Here is an 8,888-nt window from a genome sequence, read left to right as displayed (position 1 = left end):
AAGAAATCAGATGTTCCAGACCTACTCATTGGAGTGATGAAAAGGCTCCAAGTCCTTCTACAACGAAAACTAATAAAGGTTAGAAGCAACAATTGAACTGAATTCAAAAATGCCAGAATCGATGAATACCTCATCAGTGAAGCCATTTCACAAAACTTTTCAGCAGCTAGAACTCCACAACAGAATGGAGTGGTGGAGCGAAGGAACAGAACCCTCGTGGAAGCAGCAAGGACCATGCTTGCTTCATCAGAGTTACCCATCACATTTTGGGCTGAAGCTATTTCCACTGCATGCTTCACCCAGAATCGATCAATCATCAACAAGAGGCACCATAAGACACCTTACGAGCTCATCAACCAAAGAAGACCAAATGTCAAATATTTTCATGTCTTTGGGTGCAAATGCTTTGTACTTAACGATAGAGAATATCTTGGTAAGTTCGACAAGAAAGCTGATGAAGGGATCTTTCTGGGCTATTCTCAAACTGCCAAGGCCTACAGAGACTACATCAAAAGGGCAAGAATCGTCATAGAAAGCATCAATGTGTCCTTTGATGATTCCACACCAATGAYTTCTGGACACAACAGTTCAGAACTCGGACTTCAAAGAAGAGCATCTGATTCATCACTTGGCAAACCCAATGAATCAGAGTTACCTCAATTATTTAAAGACATCTTCGACGAAGAAGTAATCTATGGACATGTGTCAACTGCAAAATCTATCTCCAGAACCGATGAAGAACATGAAGTTTCCAATGCTAAAAGTACATCTCTTACTGAAACTCATGTTACTTCATCTTCTACTTCATCTGTGTTTTTAGATCAAGATCAAGAACCAGAGTCTAACTCTGGAGATGATCTATTCGAAGGGAAGCAAGCAGTCCCATCAGTCAATGAAGAACTGCATCCTGTTGCTTCAGAACCCCAATCAAGCACCAAGTGGACAAAAGATCACCCACACCACCAAATCATTGGTGATCGAACCTCTGGTGTCAAGACGAGATCTGCCACTACCAATGAATGCCTCTTTGCCAACTTTCTGAGCATGATAGAACCAAAGAAAATTTTAGAAGCCCTACAAGACCCAAACTGGATAGACGCGATGCAAGAAGAATTACTCTAGTTTGAAAGAAACAAAGTATGGTCTCTTATGCCTCTACCCAAAGGAAAGATGGCCATAGAAACCAAATGAGTTTTTCGAAACAAGAAGGACGAAGATGGCATAGTCATAAGGAACAAAGCCAGGCTTGTTACCAAGGGCTACTGCCAGAAAGAAGGGATTGACTACGATGAAACATTTGCTCCCGTCGCAAGACTTGAGGCCATCCGGATATTCCTAGCCTATGCAGCTCACAAAGGCTTCAAAGTTTATCAGATGGATGTCAAGTTTGCCTTCCTAAATGGCAAACTTCAAGAAGATGTATACATATAGCAGCCCCCTGGGTTTGAAGATCCAAAACATCCAGATTATGTCTACTTTCTAGACAAAGCTCTCTATGGGCTGAAGCAAGCACCCAGGGCCTGGTATGAAACACTATCTACCTTTCTCATCAACAATGGATTCAAAAAAGGTACAATCGATACAACCCTTTTTCTCAAAAAGCACAAAGGTGATATCTTACTTGTTCAAATATATGTGGACGACATCATATTTGGTTCTACAAATGCAAACATTGCAAAAAATTCTCAAAGTTCATGAAAAGCAAATTTGAGATGAGCATGATGGGAGAACTAAGTTTCTTCCTTGGTCTTCAAATAAAACAAGCTTCAGAAGGAGTTTTCATCAATCAGTCCAAATATGTGACTGACCTTCTGAATAAATATTATCTCTCAAATTCCTCATCGATGAGAACACCTATGGCAACAGGAGCTAAGTTATTTGCTGATCCATCAGGCAAACCTGTGGATGTAAGAACCTACAGAGGCATGATTGGATCACTCATGTATCTAACTGCTAGTAGACCAGACATTATGTTTGCCATATGTCTTTGTGCAAGATATCAATCAAATCCTAAAGAATCGCATCTCTCTGCAGTCAAGAGGATCTTTAGATACCTCAAGGGAACTCCATCATTAGGTATCTGGTATCCAAAGAACTCTGGCTCTGATCTAATTGCCTACATAGATGCAGATTATGCAGGTTGCAAACTTGATAGAAAGAACACGTCTGGAAGCTGTCAACTCTTAGGGGACAAGCTCGTAAGTTGGACTTCTAGAAAACAAAATTGTGTCTCAACCTCTACAACAGAAGCAGAATATGTTGCTGCTGCTAGTTGTTGTTCACAAGTTCTCTGGATGAAGACTCAGCTTAAGGACTATGGATTCCATTATGACAAAATCCCCATCCTCCGTGACTCCAAGAGTGCCATAGCAATATCTGCAAACCCAGTGCAGCATTCCAAGACCAAGCACATCGATATAAGGTACCATTTTCTGAAAGACAATGTTGGAAAAGGCAATATACAAATGTACTTTGTTCCCACTGAGATTCAACTTGCTGACATTTTCACAAAAGATGTTGATGAGAAAAGATTTTTATTTCTAGTCAGCAAGATGGGTATGCTGATTCTCACCACTTAAAGGCAATAAGTATTTAAATCAGAGATTTTCAATATTTCATGGTTATTCCTACAAGTGACACAAAGAAATCTGCCAAAATCAATAAAGTACTCCAAACCAGCGTCTCTGGTTCTAAAGACTAGAGCCTCTAGTCATGAAGAAATTTTTTTTATGGCTCAAATATCTTTCATCGCCTTTGGAACCAGAGACCTCTGGTCCAAAGCAAATGCTTGGTCTTTCTTCACTAAGTATTACCTTCGTAACCAGAGCCTCTGGTTCTAAAGACCAGAGCCTCAGCTTCTAAAGACCAAAGCCTCTAGATTCTCACCCCTTGAGACCAGACCCCTTTTGAACTCCATCGCATATCCTCATTCATGTAACCAGAGCCTCTGGTTCTAAAGACCAAAGCCTCTAGTTTCCAAGTCCTTTGCAACCAGAGATATATGGTTCCCATATAAAGACTTGGCATGTTCACTTCACCTTTCATTCATCAAAAATAGCATTTCTAAACCAACCAGAGCCTCTGGTTCTAAAGACCAGAGCCTCTGGATTCATACTCTTTGCGACCTGAGCCTCTCTGAACCCAAGGAATCCCCCCTCACTCCACATGCACTTAACCATATTTTCATACTTCAATTCATCGCCTTTGCAACCAGAGCCTCTAGTTCTAAAGACTAGAGCCTCTGGATTCAAAGCCTTTGGAACCAGAGCCCCTCTGGTCTCAAAGGCCTATCCATTATACTCTTGCACAAACACTCAACCATTCTCTCGTACTTCTTTTTCCTCGCCTTTGCAACCAGAGCCTCTGGTTCTAAAGACCAGAGCCTCTGGATTCATTGTCTTTGGAACCAGAGCCCTCTAGTCTCAAAGACCCATTCATATGCATATCCTTTTGCAACTTAGCCACATTTCATACCTTTCTTTCATCATCCTTCACAACCAGAACCTCTGGTTGTATATACCATAGCCTCTGGTCACCTAAATCATCATTATTATTGGTTCTAGGGGAGTTTTTTAAAACTCAACCAATCTTCATGCACCATTTGAGGGGGAGCTACTCTTTCATCATGAAACTCCATTATATTCATGCATTTTCCATACCACCTCCGATTCTACTATCCAGAGCCTTTGGACACATAAATGCTACATAAATACAGAATACACCATTTTTATTTAATCAAAGCCCCTCTGGTTCTACAAAATGGATTGCCCATGCTTATTCAGAATCTCTGGTTTGTCATCCAATGCTTCTTAATCATACAATCCAACATTTCATTGATGAATTTCTTCATCGATGTTCAACCAGAGCACCTCTGGTTCCCCATCAAAAGGGTTATGTGAAACCAGAACTCCTCTAGTTCCATTACAAAATCACTTTCATCCATAAACCCATCAAAATTGAAAAACTTTCTAAAGATTATACAAAATTGCAGCTTTTGTGACTAAAAACTATACAACATGTGTTTTTAGAAGACCAAAACTTCGTAATTCGTATTAATCTTACAATTAGATGGGATTTTAAATTTAAATTGTTTTTGGATTAATATTTAACGAGATATTATTTGGAATAATTAATTATTTCAAATAATCTATACGTCATCCTCACACGCGCCTGACACCATATACAGCTTGTTCCCCATGAACCATTTCAAATTTCCCTCCGCCTTGACACGTGTCCTCCAACATTAATGGCACGTACAATCAAGACGGCTCACGATCTCCAAATCAAATCCCCTTTTACCCAACCGACTCCTATTTTCATGATTATTTAAATATAATAATCGAGAAAACCTGTTCATATTCCCCATCCCCCACCCCANCACCCCCCACCTCCTCCCTACCTATAAATACCCTTCTTCAACCTCCATTTACTCTTTACGCTGCCTAAAAACTGCAAACAGACTTTGACAAACAAACTTATCTGCAACTTCCTACGCAATGGCTTCCTCCGCTTCACACGAGTCCAACAACAATGACAGCCATGTTCAATCCACCGGAACCGATAATCGCGCAATCTCTTCCTCCCAATGAAGCCCAACAACCATGCCATTGAACTGCGAAACACCCTGTTCGACGACAGGTTTGCCGTCATGATCGAATTCTTCAAAAACTGCATCCTTCTACCAGCACTGACCCTCACTGATAATGGCGTACCACTAAAATACGTCCAACAGTGCTGGCAGACTTGCGAATTAGACCCTGAAAGCCATGGAATAATGGGGGACATTGACTCCCCAAACGACATGATTTGCTCGCTCAAGATCTCGCGGGTAAAAGTATCTCAAGTTCTGTGCATTCCAACCCGTCGAGAGCTCGGCATTGAGCAATATGCCGAGCCACCCACCACCTCCGACATCCTCAGGTTCATCCAAATGCTAGGTTACAATTGTGACCTACGCAACGCCTCCGACTTCAAAAGGCAGTGTTTACTGCCAATGTGGAATATGTTCTTTTCCATATTGAATAGGGCCCTCACCTGCAAACTAGGGTCAACGGACCAGGGCAACATCAACATCATGATGATCATGTACGGACTCTTCTTCAACATCCCTCTCGACTATGCTTTTCTCATATACAATGAGATTCACACTGTCGTAGTCAAGATGTGTAAACTCCAAGCGACCGGCAAGCCCTTAACCTCTATTCTGTTTCCTCGTTTCCTCACTCTCTTCATAGGGGATGCGATAAGGAAGCATGACCTCCAGGCCAAAGAACCATTCACCCCCGTCTTCAAAATACATGGCCATCGACCCACTCTCTCGAAGGAAGGATATACCATGAACAGACCAGTCTCCAGAGCAATGCTCAGTATCATACTAGAGACATCGGAGATCCGATGAACCTATGAACGCTCTCTGTTGTCCCATTAACCAAGGGCAGCCACCTCAGAGCGAATAAAGCCAGCCCCAGAAACAAGCGAGGGAGCACAGGAGCCATCTTCATCGGATGATGAAGATGATGATGATGATGATGATGATGATGATGATAATGATGATGATGGTACTCCACATGCATCCCCCGACCCTTCACAAACACATACCCCTCCCTCTTCCCAAAGGGCAACCACCTCCTCTTCCCCTAGCGATCAAGGCCAAAGGGGTATTGAACAAGGACCACCCAGTCCAATCACACAACCAGCCAGCCATCCAGAGGCATTCTTCGGGCCTCTGGAGATGATTTACCTGAGGAACCTCAATTTCCATCGCCCCTCTCCCAAGAGAGAGGCGATGAAGACATAAGAGCCACATCACCTCATGGCTCGACAGTACCACTACACACCCAGAAGCATGTGTTGCTTCTGCCATTGATGAACCCCAAGATCGTTCAGAGCGATCTCCCTTTCATGCACCACAACCCCCTTCGATACTTGATCTAGCGAAGGGGAAACACACTTACTTCTCTTACCCGGCCTCTGAAGCCGAGGAAGAAGAAGAAGTTGTCGCAACATCTGGAGATAGCTCCTCACTTGAGGGCTACCAAGGACATGATGGAAGTCTTTCAAGGCCTACATTTTCACAGGGCATTGAAGGCGCCTCAGGAGCAGAGGCTCAACCTACAGCATCCGTTGCTGCAAGGGTTACGCCCACGGCAGAACTGATGACAAAGGTCGAGTTCCAAGCCTTTGTTGACTTAGTTCAGCGGTCCTTGGAAGACCTAAAACTCATCATCCAAGGGATTGTTGAAAACCCACCATCCATCGATACCACCACCCTTCAACAATCCCTTGGCACCCTTCAACATACCCTTACCACCCTTGCCACCCAAACCCGAGACAATACCACCCGTCTCCAAATGCTTCAACAAACTGTCACCCAACACCACAACACCACCTCCTCCCTTTCCACCCAAAGAAACCAACTACTCATCCACTCCATCGCCACTCTCATGGCCTAGGCAACTGTGACCAATGAGAACCTAGCCTCCATCACCACCCAAATAAACACCATATTCCAGACCCTTAACGCCCTATTAGCCACCATACTCTCCCAACTCCCTCAACAAACCCCACCCCAAACAACTTCATCAATCGATGAAACCCTAGCCTCCCTCACCACCTAAATGACCGCCATACAAACCACCCTAACCCAACTCCCAGCCACTATACTAACCAACATACCCCTACCTCCACCACCTCCACCTCCCTCTGCAGGCCCATCCTTTGATGTAGCCTTCTCCTCCTTCACTACAGAGGTGAGGAATCTCATCGCCAACCTTCCCAATCCTCCATCGACATCCACCACCACCTCTGTGCCATCGCCACCTACATCAAGCATGGATTTTGCCACCAGAGCCGATCTTCGGGATCTATCCAAGGCACATATCATATCGTTCAATGAGATAAGTGCAAAGTTTGCTGCCAGGTCGGTTGAGCCTACCATTGTGCTGAGGAAGAGTCTTACGCAACAGCACGATTGAACAAACACTCTTCTTCACACCATGGAACAATGGCACAATAAGGATCGAGTGTGCACATTGGTCGACCACATACGGTTGTGGAAGAAGAACAGGCCCAGGGCCTCCTGCTCATCAAGCCACCCCCTCAAATGACGAAGGCATGAGGATCCAGACCACGATGATCAAGGTCTCGGTCCTCATGAGGGGGAGAATCAGGCCATCGCTTCACAACCCATAGAATCCGCTGCACCCTCAACATCCCATCACCAAACACAAAACCCACCATCTCCACCACCCCAAACACAACAATCTCCATCAACCCAAGCAAGGGAACCAGAGGCTCAGCCCTCTGAAGAWGTACTTAATGTACATGTTCCCCTTGCTACCACACCTGAACCCATYGTGTTGRGTTCCTCAACCAATGAAAATCCATCCACCCCACCAACAAAAACCAACCCACCTTTTACTCCATCACCAACACCAAACCTACCATTAACCCCATCACCAACCCTTCGCGATACACAACCTTTCATCACCCAACCCGATGAACCTGAACCACCCCAAAATGAGCCAACCCAAGAAACCATCCCATTTCCAACCCATACACAACCCACTACCCAAACTCAATCCCCAATCGAATCAACCACGGTGCAAGCAGACATTCCCTCTTCATGAAGGCACCCTCTGTAGAGCCTAGTCGATGAAATAATCGAGAACATGGAGTCGCTAAGGAGACGTCCAGAGATACCTCCCAGGGAACCCATCATGATGGAGAACATCCATCAATATCCATACCATGATCGCGATGAAAGCTTGTCTCTCAATCCTCCAGTTCTATCGCCAGAATCCATGGACCTCCTACATCATCAGTTCGTTAGACAGACTACCCAACCACCATAAGATGTCTTCTCAAATGATGGGATAAGGATGGTAATGGATATCAAGATGAGGACCTTTACTAATAGAGCTATTAGATATATTGAGTACACGGTGGAGAGAGCTTATGGTTAGGTCAGTGTCTTCAATGACAATGACTTGATGAATCTCAACCCCTACAACTTGATCGACCTTTATGCGTTCACAACTCAGAGACAGGATCAAGGAATAAGATTTGGGATGGCAATCAGAGCGATAGTGAAGACGATGGAGACCCTGGTGAAGCACAGAGCCAAGAGTGATTTTCAAAATGCTCTTCAATTGGGTATCGAAAGACTCTCCTGCACCTCACCGAATGAAGACTTTCTTGGACTGAAGGAGAAGAGATCTGCCTCTGTCTTAACTCAACCCGAGCTTGGACTTGTCTTCAAGAATGAGTTCGGGGCAAAGAAATTTTTCAGACTAACTGAAGCCTTCAAGTATTCAACCGATACACTTGAGTGGTTTCAGAAGGTTATCAGAGAGAGGCTGGGCAGAACTCATGTGCCAAGAGAAGATGGGAAGCAACTCATTCATGAGATATGAACAGTCATCAGTTATCGAAGACTACTTATGCGCTTCTGGGATATATCTCAAGGTAGATCATGAATGGAGTTTAATTTTTTTTTCCTTAATATGAAATGTCTTTTGCTTCCAGTTTTGTAAGAATTCGTCATCCAATAAAAATTTGGAATTTGATGCTTTTCTTTAGATTAGTCTATGTTCTTCAAAATTGTTCATAGATTAGTTTATGTTTGTTCTTTCATTACTTAGGGGGAGATTGTTAGACCCCATAATTTATAAGTGTAAAAGTAATGAAGAACAATAAGTGATGAAGAACCAGAAGACCGATGAAGACATTAAGGCAGAATTGACCAAGTCTGGAGAAGAACCAGAGGGTCGATGAACAACCAGAGATGAGATGGAAAGTGCATCTTCATCACCCCTTAGGTCAACAACACTTAGAGTTTTCTTCAGCAATTCAACCAGAGGCATACGATAAAGATATAAGGATAAGGT

Source organism: Cynara cardunculus, assembly GCF_001531365.2.
Source record: "Cynara cardunculus var. scolymus isolate 2C chromosome LG 2, CcrdV1, whole genome shotgun sequence".
In the NCBI taxonomy this organism is placed as follows: domain Eukaryota; kingdom Viridiplantae; phylum Streptophyta; class Magnoliopsida; order Asterales; family Asteraceae; genus Cynara; species Cynara cardunculus.
The sequence above is the reverse complement of the archived record's forward strand: the minus strand, read 5'-3'. Positions refer to the sequence as shown.